We start from the raw sequence: 12,647 nt of genomic DNA, 5'->3' as shown, positions 1-12,647 counted from the left end.
GCTTTGCAAACCTTTGTCAGTCCCTGTGGTACAGTCCAAGCCTCAAAGAAATCAGACTGTGGGTAACCATTTAGTCAAAAAATTCTGTAAGTAGTGTCCTCATTCTTAACACTAGGACCTTGGTAACTGGAAATGGAATAAAATATTGTGGCCTGAGAATGCTCATCCCCAAACAAAATTGCAGTCTTTCATCATATTCCCACTCTTCCTCAATTCAATTTCATGTATGCATGTATGGTTGCTATTTTTTTCAGAGAGATACTTTCCAGGTACCTTCATGATTGTTTTATTGTTTTACTTACCATTTCTGAAACTGATTAAATGTGTACCATTTCTCAGTTTTCTTTTTGAAACTTCTGGCATTCCCTCCCAGTTACCTACGGTTTTGTTTTGGTTTTTTTACAGATATGGTGAGGATATCTCCATTTCGTTTTTTCTAGCTGTTAGTGAAGAGAATAGATAGTGGTTCTTCCGCATCCCAAGTAGTGCTGTGCCCGGAGGATGCTTGCTCCTCGGAGCGCCCCAGCTGGACACTGAGCAGTTCTGCTGTTCCAGGGCTTGGTGCTCAAAGCCCGGGTGTGTGTGTTTAGTCATTTGTCCTGATCTGCATGCGGCTGATTCCTCCGTGCGGACTGATCCCTCCGTGCGGACTGATCCCTGAGGAGTTTGACTAGTGGCCTTGCTGCTATTTGTCTGGGCTGCGTGCCTTTGGGAGGCACGTGACACGTGCGTTTCAGAGGGACTTTGCTCCAGCTAATCCTCAGGGGTAGGGCTGTGCTCGTCAAGTAGCTGTGAGGGGCGGTGGTTGTCAGAAATCACAGGAGACCTAACTTGTATTCACGTGCTGCTGTTCCCATGAGTTAATCGTTTTCATCTTCCTTTCCTTCTTTTTTTTTAAATGAGCACAACAGAACAACAAGGTGATTTATGAGATATGACATATTTCTGTTCTCTGCTTCTAATTTTCATTGTGATTCATGTTGTTTCCAGACTGATATTTTTGTTGTTGCTGCTGTGAGAAGGAAAAAGATGACTGGAGAATATTACTTATGCATTGGTGGCCTGCAGTAATATTGCTGTTACCTGGGTTATCAGGGATTTAAAAATAAAACCCAACTATATGCTAAACATGAGGTAGAGACCCCGAGGCGAGGCACAGAAGTTCATCAATAATAATAACAGCAATAATAATTTTTACAACCCTTGGAGAGCTTTGTATTTTTTAAGCATTTTCACACACATCATTTCAGTCGAGTTTCAGCCTTATTAAGGTTGACAAGGCAAGGATTACCCAAATGCAAACAAGTGAGGAACGGAGTCTCACAGAGGTGCAGTGCTTGACTCTCTTCACCAGATCAGTTTCAGTGCGGGTCTCCCCGTATTCTCTTCCAATACAGAAATTCAGAGGAAACGGAAACCCGGAGTACCTGATGCATCTTCTCAAAAGTCAGAACGGTTGTTTTAGTCCATAATGAGTGAGCCGGCAGTACACATTTCCTGATGTTACCAATTTTCACTTTCCCCTGTTGTGCAGCTTTGTGGGAAGTTGCAACAATGACTCCAATAAAAGCAGTACAAGAAGGTGTTGCTGAGGAGCTTTCTCTGTCAGGGTCTGGAAAATTGAGGCTCTGGGTGGTTTGATGAGAAAGAGTGAATGGAGAATTCTGGCAGAGGTAGGGAACCACCTTCCATTCCTTCAAAGTACAAAGTGATGACATTTACAGGAGGAAGAGAAGGCCCATAAGGGAGGATCACTTTCAAATCCGATCAAGAGATTTAAATCAGTGTGAAGGAGAACCTAGAGCATGGTTATTTCTATTACAGCTCAGCAGACTGCACGGTGGGAGGTCTTCAGGCTGTTGTTAGAGTGTGGATGGAACAAATGGGAATGATTATTCATGATATCTTCATTGTCTGCCCAAATATTAAAATTGAGAAATTTATGCAGCAGAAATTGACAGTTGGGTGGTGGCCTCAATATGGGGCTTAAGAGAAAAGGAGAAAAAATATTAATGCATTGATACGAACATTAAGTAAGCCTGTGCCCCCATCCCACATCACCAGGCTGTTTTGACAGGAATCCTTATCAGGCCAGCTGAGTGCCCAGTGGCCACGGTGTTCATGCCAGTTGGCCGTGTCAGATCTCAGAGATGCCCTGTTCTGGGTATTCTAGAGGAGAGGATCTCAATTTAGCCGTAGTGTGTCCCAGAGGCTCTAGGCTTGTTTCTATTCCAAGGAGACATCTGGGGAAGCCTCAGCATTTATTGTTGAACACTGACATCCTGACACACTACTACCTCCTCCCCTGCCTCCAAGACTTTTGCTAGAAGTGAAAGTAAGGAAGAACATCTGAACTCCACACACCTGGAGGAGAAGGGTGGCCTTACTAAGATAGTAATCGTGGGCAGCATTCATAGATAGAGATAATTCTTAGACTTCTTTGGGGTCCACAATGCAGAGTAATGCGTTCTCTGTGGTAAGGCTCTGCTCCTTAGTCTGACCACCTCTTTGTTGCGCGGGGTGCCACATTGGAGGAATGAAAACAGATTTCAGTATTCCAGGAGACAAAACATAACCAGGAAGAAAAATTCTCTTAGGAAAAAAAATCCTTGATGGATTCTAAAGATAAATATCACCAGTGTTTGCATTGTTCCCCTTTGTCAGTAGGGAGTGTTACAAGGCAGTTTCGGTAAGTGGCACAGGTATTACTTATGCTTCAGGTACAGAAGCTAAAAAGAGCCAGGCCAGCTGGACGCTGAATGCACGTACCTTCTTTGTGTGTGTTCTTGTTGATGAGGGATGCCCACTCGCCACCTCCTCTGGCCACACAAGGAAATCAGGTAATTGAAGGAGTGATGGATGGTGTGCTAAAGTTTAAACGTTTTAGGAGGACCTATCTTATTAACACTTTAGAACAAGTGAGCATAATCTCATTAATTTTGATTAATTCATTTGCTCTTAATATAGCTTTTAATTTGTAATTCTATGTGAATTACAATGTAATTTGGCATTAATTATACTAAATTGACTAGAAGTCAGCCAATCACAATGGGAAATTACTCACAGCTGAAAGTGAAACTAAAATTCTGCATCCAGAAAGGACGGCGCATAGTTAAGAGGCAAATAGACTTCAGGCATCCCTCTCTTTGGCTGTGAGAATGACATTGAACCTGCTGGGGACTGTGAGAGCTTTCTTATTCTGCCCACTGCTGGGACTGTATACTTTGGAGTGAAGCCCAATACAAAGGGTAAATAATAAAGTAAACAAAGGGGTTGATTTGTCAGATTTGCCTGGTCCCCTGAATAGTCTTTCTGCCTCTCGTCTCTTGTACAATTTAGGCCATGTAGAGCGGGTCATGTAGTGTTTTAGAATGATGAATCCCACACCTCTGGGATTCTAGGGTTTGAACAGGCACTGACACAGGCACTGACCCAGTCCGGCCTGCTGTTCATCCTCGTGTTCTGTGAACCAGCTGGGAAATCCTCTTTTAAATCCCATGTGCTATCAGTATCCCAGAGCCTCTCCTATCTGACCAATACACAGACTGCCTTCCTGGCAGAAAAGAGCTGTGCCTTAAAAGTGAGTGCTACTTTGGGGGAAGAACAAAGCCCTCAGGAGGTGATGGCACCTGAGTTGCTGATGCAGCTTGCTGGAGATGCCTGTGCACACACGGGAAGTAAGGTGACCACTGAAGGATGGGGCGTTAGATAAAGTGGCAGGAGAACAAGGATGGGTTTGGCAAATACTTGTGTTTGAGCCGTTTGTCAGTTGTCTTCCTTTGGGAATTGTCTTCTAAAAAACAGTCAGGATGAAAACTTTGAGATGCTACAGGAAGTCACAGGGCAGATTTAGCAATATCCTGCGTGAAGTCTATTTACGTGTAGGTAGAGCTTTGGGAATTTTGTACTTTCTCAGTACTTTTGTGGTGGCAGTTAACCTATCAAGTGAGGTCTAGCTATGAGGGAACAAATTTTGCTAAATGTTGCATGGAAAATTCCAGGCTGTTCTTAATAATTCTTTTTACTTTGTTAATTACATACCCCCATCGTATCATTTCAACTCACAATCTAGCAAATAAAATGGCCTCAGTTTTATGTAAGACTTTTGAGTAGAGAGGTTTAAAAACCATCCTGTCCCCTGTCTCTTACACACATGCAAGTGGGGTTCACACCATACACACACACTCTCAGGTCAACACACACACGCAGCACAGGCTGCATGCATATTAATTTTTGCAGCTAAAAGACTTTATTTTGCAGTACTGACCTGAATCATAATACTCTCATGATTGGCTGGTTGATCCCAAGCTTAAAGAAGAAAATAGAGTTAGATGCTTATTTTAGCTACTCTAAGTGTATATTCCATTCATCATAAATTGTTTAAGGATATTCATGTCTACAGTCTTTGTAGCGGCTATATAAATGCAGCTGTATACTGCCTCAGTTTTCTCCACATCCCTTTTATGCCAAATTTAGACTGGCCTATCACATAATTTTTTTATTCCTTTTCCCCACATGCTCTTTTTGACATCAGCAGAGGGTTGGTGGGTTCCAGTCTCTTTCCTATCCCTGTGGCTCCCAGCAGAGCTTCATGTGCTTAACCCCAAACCACTGCTCTTTGATCCATGCCCTCTGATGGATGAGCTCTTTTGAGCTCATAATGTGATGTTCTTTGAGAACAGTAAGGATTGGGGGCAGAGGAACTAGTACTGAAGTAAACAGAGCCGAGGGGCTGAGAGAAAACATTTACAGGGTATTTCTGCCCTGGGTTTTATCTTCTCATCATTTAGAATGCCAGCAGAATAAATGGGTCTGTTAATCAAACAGCACTGAGAGGTTAGGTCACTTCACTGGAAGCCTTTTTAGTCATTTTGTGCTTTTCAAGAGTGAATTTGTTAGAATTATGCTGAATACCCACTTAAAGCCTCAGCTGATAACCGTACCTGTGTTTTATAACTCTGCACTGTCAGAACTCATAATAAGTCAAACATTCTTTCAGTGGTGCTCATAAGGGAGGAAAAAAAAAACCCCACAAATTTAAGAGTAATTTCAGATTGTAAATGAAAAGGAGAGGCACGACTGTTCATTTGCACCAATCATGCCTTCCTTTCATCTGCTCTGATTAGGCCTGGTGCGGTTTCATCAGACCCCTCCATCACCGAGCTGTCACTCCAGCCGTCTGTTGATTGAAAACAATCAAGGCTCTGATGGCACAATTATTCTGACCCTTTAACTAGAGGCTGCTGTGATAATGAAAGGTTGATTATGATAGTTTGTGCCTCTTTCAGTTTGCCAAGAAGGTTAATTTGGGCATCAGACGGATGTTTAATGGGCGCTTGCTGGCTACACCGAGGTAAATGAGAACGTGCAGTCTTGGATATTGCACGGATATAGTTTGGCTGTCAATCATTGTCATTTGGAGTTTGTGCCTCACACTCTGGAAATCACATTTTATTTTTTCCTTGGGATTTAATTTATTCTGTGCCCTGAGGAAGTTCTTTCACTCGGTGACCTTCACAGCAGCTTTCTCTGCCTTTTTTTTTTCTTTTTTCAAATGGAGCTCAAAGGCACAACACATCTAGAAGAGCATTTTTCTTTCATTTTCACTTAAAAATGGAAACTTTAAAAATCCATCCTTATCACTGCCTTCCACTAGAGCAAATGTTTCCATTCCGATGGTGCGGTTGGGGAAGTAGAAACGACAGGGATACTTCGGCCAGTTTGCTAATGCAGCAGCTCCCACAGTTGCCAGCACTGTTTCTTACACTAACCAGCAAAGCTCGGAAATTCACAATGGGCGCATATATGGAACTGAAGGTTCCCTTCTGCTTATGTTTCTCCCACCAGCATGTCTCACAGCAGTTTGTTAAATTCTTGTTTCCAAGGGCAGCATCTGACTCCTTTTCCCTTCCTGGAAAGCATGGGGGAGGGTTGGAGCCAGGGAGACATGTTTGTCTGCAGAAGTGGGAAGGTTATTAGAAGTTGCAAATTTCAATTTGTGTAATCTCGGCACCTCATGTTGTTGGTTTTTGAAGCATAGGGTAAAAAAGATGCAGGCATCTAATAGTGCTGGTGTTTATAATGTGTAACTCATTACAATCCTCTTTTAGGCATACCTTTTAAAAAGAAAAATAAAGGAAATGAAAAAAATAAAGGACCTTTATTTCTGTCTCCAAGCTGTGAATAGTGGTCTCATCAATTAGGCACCTGAGAGCCAGGATCATTTTCTGCTTTTTCATTTGTGTTGTCTCCGGGTATTTTTCCCCCAGTGAACATTGAGCAGCCTGTTTCTACCTAGCCTTCGATATTTTTTCTCACGTGTCAATTGCAAAACAATTAAGTCCATAGATTTTAAAGTGACAGCATCATAATGATTATAATTTTACTTCAAGTGTTCTATTTTCACATTATTTATTTTTTGCTTTAAAAAAAAAAGCTATTCATTTTTGAATGGTAAAGAGAGCCATTAAGCAATAATTCAGTCTCACGTGAAGAGGCTCAAAAAAATGAATTAAGTCATTGAATTCAGTTACTGTTTTAATGCAGCCCTTATTTAAGCAACAGTGCTGTTTAAAATATTTTAAAAGCTCTGAGAATAGGCTTGTGCATAGATACAGTCTCACCAGATTTTTCACTGTACCAGACCACGAATGATTATTTTCATTCAGATCTCTGGGCAGCATGGATTAAATCGCCCTCAGGAATGCTTAGTAAAATTACTGATTAGTTATGTCTTGTTTTTGTTTCAGTAATGGGGAGTAAAAAGGTAATTAGGGGAGAAATATATCAGTCAAACCAGGAACAGTTTTTTTTTGGTATTTAAAAAAGTAGTGTGATTCGTTGTCTATGTTTTTGATTTTTAGATTCTCTATGTTTGCAAATTAATAGGACCTAAGCAAAGAATTTCTTAAGGGGAGCGTAACTCATTATTTCAAATTGTTTTTGGTCCAAGCCTGCTTGGGTTTCTACCATCCCCCAACCTGTTATATACCCTTTATATCTAACTGTGGAGAACTAATATCCAAAATAAAGGACTTTTCCTATGTCCTCATAAGCCCCCTAGCACACACCCCGCACTGTGCTCTCACGCTGACTCAGTTGACCTTGACTGTCCCCTCTCAGCAGCGCTGTCCCACTTCAGAAGGCCCCCAGGTGTGTCACCCTCAGATTCTGGCTGGGCTGGCATTTCTTCTGCTCTCAGGGCTGGGCCCGGTCATTGGACCTAGTTTCTCTTTCCTCTTCAATTTCTCCATCTCCTCCTTTGAGGTTCCCCTTGCTCTTCAAACACTGTGTTCCTCCTAACCTCATAAAGATATCTTAGATCTGATTTCTTCGGATTCTAGTCTCATAATTCCCAGTTTTTTCTCCTTCAGCAAATGCTTATGGATTTCCTTCTGGGTGCCCAGCACCAGGGCTGAAACATGGTCCTTCTCTCAGATAGGCTTTGGAAGGGCTGCTACCTCCTAGAGCTGCATCCTTCCCCCACTGCAGTCCCCTCTCCCCTCACAGGTTTCCTGAGGTTGTCAGGCCGCTGATTCTCCTGCACTGGGTCCGTCTTCCCACGTACCATTCTCTGTATGTGACTACTACAGATTGGCTCTCTAAGCTACTTCCCAGTCTCAGAAAAATGTGTGATAGTTGTGCTGAAAAGAGTGCATCTTCTTTGACTGAAATATTACTTGTGTATTATACTCAACGGTACTTCAGGGTGCCACTAAAAGATTCAGTGACGCCCATGTATGTGCACAATGATGAGATGAAGTTGGAGAGCGCAGTGTGAGGGTTCTGTTCAGACAAGCAGTAGTCAGGCTGCAGCTCACATAGTGAGGGTGGTCAGTGTCTCTGCAGCTCACTGCGCCTGCAGGCCCTGGCGCCCCAGCTCCACCTCCTTGATAGGAGAGTTTGGCCCCCCACCATGTTCGGTCATGTGATTCAGTTTGTGGGTTCCCCACTCCAATCACTGTCCTCTGTAACTCTAACTTAATGCTTAAAGTGACCTCTGAGGAGTCTTTTCTTTTTACTTGAAGGCTGCCAACATGAACCCTTAAATGCAGGTTGGGTGCTTCCTGGACATCTAAATTCATCATAGTCCCACTTGTTTGAGGGATTTGACCAGCTCTGTATCCATGACCTGGGGCAGCTGGTTGAGCCTGTGAGCTTCTTTTAGTCATTAAAGGTTTCATTTCAGTTGGGGAGGGTGTTTGCTGGTGAACCTGTAATTGGTTCATTATTATTGAATCAGTTCATAAAGAAATATTCAAAGGCTTGATGCTCTCAGGATGCTCCAGGGCATGTTTACAAATTAAACAGCTTTTTAAAAAACCATAAAATGTGTAAATGTACCAGCAATATTTAAAGCACCCATGAGGGAAATGGCAACATAAATAGATGGTTTTTGTTATGTGTCTGAAACTATGCCTATGAGAGGCTGAAACTTCCGAATTTACAGTACTTTTCTTCCCCTAATTCCATACTCCCTGAGTATATTTTACAGGGATACATTAAGACACTTGAGGCCAAGAGTAAGGCTTGAGTTTTATGGTATTGACAGAGATTGGAAGTGAATGGCAAAGTAAGACTGTATGTATGTGTTCCAAATAGAAACTTCTTTTTCACCAAGTTCTTGGCACATAACGGACACTCAATCAGAAATTGTGGAAGAGATAAATGGAAAGACTAAAAGATTCATGATTATGTCACTTATCCCAAAGCAACAAAACAAAAAGAAAATAATCAACTTGGACAATCAATCATTATTTTAATACATATAAACTAAGTTATCTATCTGGCTTAGTTTATATATATCTTTCCTTGCCACTGAGGTAACTGAGTTGAGATTTGAGGGGACTCATGGATATGAATTCAAGTAGTTTTAATGGGAGACTCAAGTCAAGTAAAGAAAGTGAATATAGGATGAAGAGTATTGCTCAGTGGGAGAGTGTGTGCTTAGCATGCACGAGGTCCTGCGTTCAATCCCTAGTACCTCCAGTAAATAAACAAACAAACCTAATTACTCCCCCCACCTAAAATTTAAAAATATATATATATTGAGTGTTATGCAGAGACAAGTAGGTTTATATCTCTCTTTCCATTCATTCTTTCGTCCATTCATGCCTCTCTGACTTGGGATATAACAAAGACATGTTCCTTTAATTACTGAGTTAGAATTATTGAATTCATTTGTGTGGAAATAGGCTCATCATAAAGGCCAGTTTGTAAACACTGCAACAGGTTATTTGCCACGTTTTTATTATCACTTTACAACACGTGAAGTATTTAATACTGTGTGGCAAGTTCCTTGTCAACTACAGAGATCTCTCAAAATTTATGTCGGTCTTGCACAATATTGTGTCATATGAGGACAGTCTGAATGAGCTGACTCGATCATGGATTCAGAAAGATAATTGAATTGAGGATTAGCTCCATCTCTTGGTGACACATTGCCATTATATTAATTCTGTTTATTGTCCAAGTGTCATAGTTTACCAAGCACTTTCACACGGTACCTCATTCAGTCCTGTGTAGACCCCTATGATGTAAATAACATCGTCCTTGATTTACAGATGATGAAACTGAGCTCAGTATGTTTGTGTTTCTCTTAAATGCTCAAGTACATTAAGTTGCAGAAGCAGGTTTTTTGACATCAAGTCTTGCCTCCTTTTCACTTCGTCACACTCACCTCTGTGGGCAGGTACCAGTTAGCGGTAGAAAAAAGCATCAGGCTTTCCCTGCCTTTTCAGCTGACTTACCCTGACAGTGCATCCTCACTGCATGCAGTAGCTGGGAAAGAACGTGAAATTGTGTGACCCATGTAGGGTCACTTCTAGTCCCTTTTGCCAGTAGGATCCATCAGAATTTTCTTCTATTGACCAAGTTGGCTTTCTTTGATTTTCCAGTGTTGTTCTGGCACTATAAGCTTAATATCTCACGGACCACATGTAACCTCCCTTTTACATTCAGAAGGGCATCATATATAAATGTGCATCATTAATATCTTACTTAGAAATTTCATGTCATCAGTCCAGCGTCAAGTGATACTCTGATGCCATCAATGATTAGATGGATGAATATTATCATTTGGCTCAGAGACAATTATCAAACCATTGGAGGCAAGGATTGCAAATTATTTCTAATTGTTTCTGTATTCTGTTCAAGTGTGAGGAAACCAAGAATGGGTTCCATTTTCCCTGCAGCGTCTTTGGCATAGGTAATGTTGGTTGGCTTTATCATCCTGAAGGACAGTCATCTCATCTAAAAACCTTGTGTATACTAGATGTGGGAATGGTATGTTTAAAGACAGTCATGAGATAAAATTTTATGTGAACAGTTTACTAAATATTTTCTTTTATAAATAAAATCTCATTTTGGGATTTTAAATAAATAGTACCTTGAAGCAACCACCTTACAAATTGGAAATGTGTGCTCTTTGGCTGAGATGATTTTATTTTTATGTGGGTCTGTGTGCACATGCACTTTTACATGCCACACACATGTATATATTTCTGATAGTACAGAGTTACAGACAAAAAATGTCACTTTGTTTTTCGAAAAGAGATTTATGAAAACTATTTGTGCTGTGGAAATCTGTCTTGGATACAGTGATGGATTCTGATTGCTTTGCCCACCTCTTGGAATTTTGGGGGATTCTCTTTTAAAATATTACTTTTTCGTGGATCTGTAACTGACATACACCTTAGAGGTAGAAGAAAGTCTCTCATCAATGCACTCATTTTACAGATGAGAAGCCAAATGACTGGTCCAGTGTCAGCCGTGTACTCATGCTGTTCTTCATTCTGACTTTTCATAGATCAGCTCAAATGGGTAGCTAGTTCTCACAGGTGGAAAAGACATTGCAGTATACTAACTTTGTCTCTTTTCCTTTGTTTCCTCTTCCTCTTGATACATGTGTACCTTCTAAAAAAATTACCTTGTGTGATAAGACTGAACCAGAGGACAACTCAATTCACTTATACTTGCCCCCCACCGCCCCCTCCCCTAAATACCTGGAACTTCAAGGTAGCAGGCCCCAGGGCCATTTTCATTGTGAGTCCCCCAGTCCTGTGTGTTTCTCGGTGTCTTTGGGAAAGAGACACCCTTGGTTACAAGGGTTCTTGCTTTTGATGCTCTGCAGTATGTATTTTTTTTAAATAAGTATTAAAGATAATTACCAGACACAATTATTTTTGTTCTTTTGATTTTCTATTTCTAAATAATTTCAAAGTTACAGAAAAGTTGCAAGAATAAGAATAGTAAAGAACACCCGTATAATTTGCCAGTTTCTTAGGCAAATTACTTCATTTGCTTTATCATGTGTTCTCTGTCTCACTCTTTAATCTATTGGTAAAATCTGTAGATATATATAGTAGGAGAATAGATAGATATCTAGAAAGAGAGAGACAGCACATGTGTGCTTTTTTTTCTGAGCCATTTGAGGGTAAGTTGTATATATCATGCTTTAAAAAAAAGAACCCTAAAAAAAATCCCCTCATTACGGTTCCTCTCCATGGAAATCTTTAGTAAAAGGTGAATGGTTTATACAATCTGAAGAGAAACCAGAGTTTTCTCAAGCACAAATTTTATGCTAAAGGTGAAAATAAGAGCATTTGTCAATCTTCCAAAGTTATAAAGTTTTAAATGAACAATGAAAGGATGTGTGTTATTGTCGTATCTGCTAAGCTAAGTATCCTTTTAAAAATCTGTCAGGTCTTTTTTTCTGATGGTCTGTGAACCTGGGACCTCATCAGATTTGATTCTATTGAAATATATTTCTTAGAGGAAAAATAGCCTATGTGTCTTACATAAGTCTGTAGTCAGCTATAATGGTTAATGTAAAACCTCCCTTGAAAAATCTGTTTTACAAGCAAAATGTTGACACAGTTTTAATTATAGCACTCGAGTGAACACTGTAATAATTTTTAATATTCCTCCATGGTAGCATTTTCATTGTTCTGGAACAGGAAAATACTCTGATCTTATGTCCCTAGTTTCTGGTGCTTTTCGATTTTATGGGAATGATGTCTTTTGGAACAGAAATCTTTCATTTGGTCTCAAAGAGGAGAATAGGGCTACAAAATTTGGTGCATTTATTTACTGATATAAACTTTCCTCTCTATGTCAATCATTCTTCTGGTTTAATATGTCACTACTTGGACCTTTAATATGACTCACACTAAAGAAATGAGTTTCTATGTGGCTTAACATGGCAAGTTTCAATACCTGCTCACTTGTACTAGAGATACTTTCCACATTTATCATCTAAAGAAATTGTAATATTAAGAGGGTGTCTTGCTAAGGTTTTATGTTGATGCTTATTTGAATTTAAGGCATTATCAGATAATAGATGAGATAGTACATTTTAATACAATACATAATGCAATGCGACTTCCCTTTGAGGACATGGATTAGGATATAGTGAGCATCCCTAATACTCTGTTTAGAAAGGAAAACTTCTGTCTGTGCGTTGTCACTCATTCTGTTAAACGTGCTCTCATGGCTCCCCCTCCTTGTTGCCCAAGGGCTCTGTAACATGCCCGGCTCTTTGGTGGAGCTTCAGGGATGCTAGTTGGTTGTTGATTTGCTCAGGTGCCCTTCCTTTGTTCCTTCTTGAATTTGCAGAAGTGTGGAATTTGTGCTGCCTTGTGGGCACT

General features: G+C 40.5%; 1 protein-coding gene and 1 non-coding gene across 9 annotated transcripts in view; one reads left to right on the top strand and one right to left on the bottom strand.

Annotated features, from left to right (window-relative positions):
- The window catches only part of KLHL32 (kelch like family member 32), a 186,663-nt gene that overhangs the window by 135,960 nt on the left and 38,056 nt on the right, over positions 1 to 12,647 (top strand). The gene's annotated exons all lie outside the window — the stretch shown is intronic.
- LOC116154510 (U5 spliceosomal RNA) lies at positions 11,451 to 11,561 on the bottom strand. The gene has a single exon (XR_004138485.1). It is a non-coding gene; the product is annotated as a U5 spliceosomal RNA (small nuclear RNA).

This window comes from Camelus dromedarius, chromosome 6 (genome assembly GCF_036321535.1).
Source record: "Camelus dromedarius isolate mCamDro1 chromosome 6, mCamDro1.pat, whole genome shotgun sequence".
Classification (NCBI taxonomy): Eukaryota; Metazoa; Chordata; class Mammalia; order Artiodactyla; family Camelidae; genus Camelus; species Camelus dromedarius.
The sequence above is the reverse complement of the archived record's forward strand: the minus strand, read 5'-3'. Positions and strand labels throughout refer to the sequence as shown.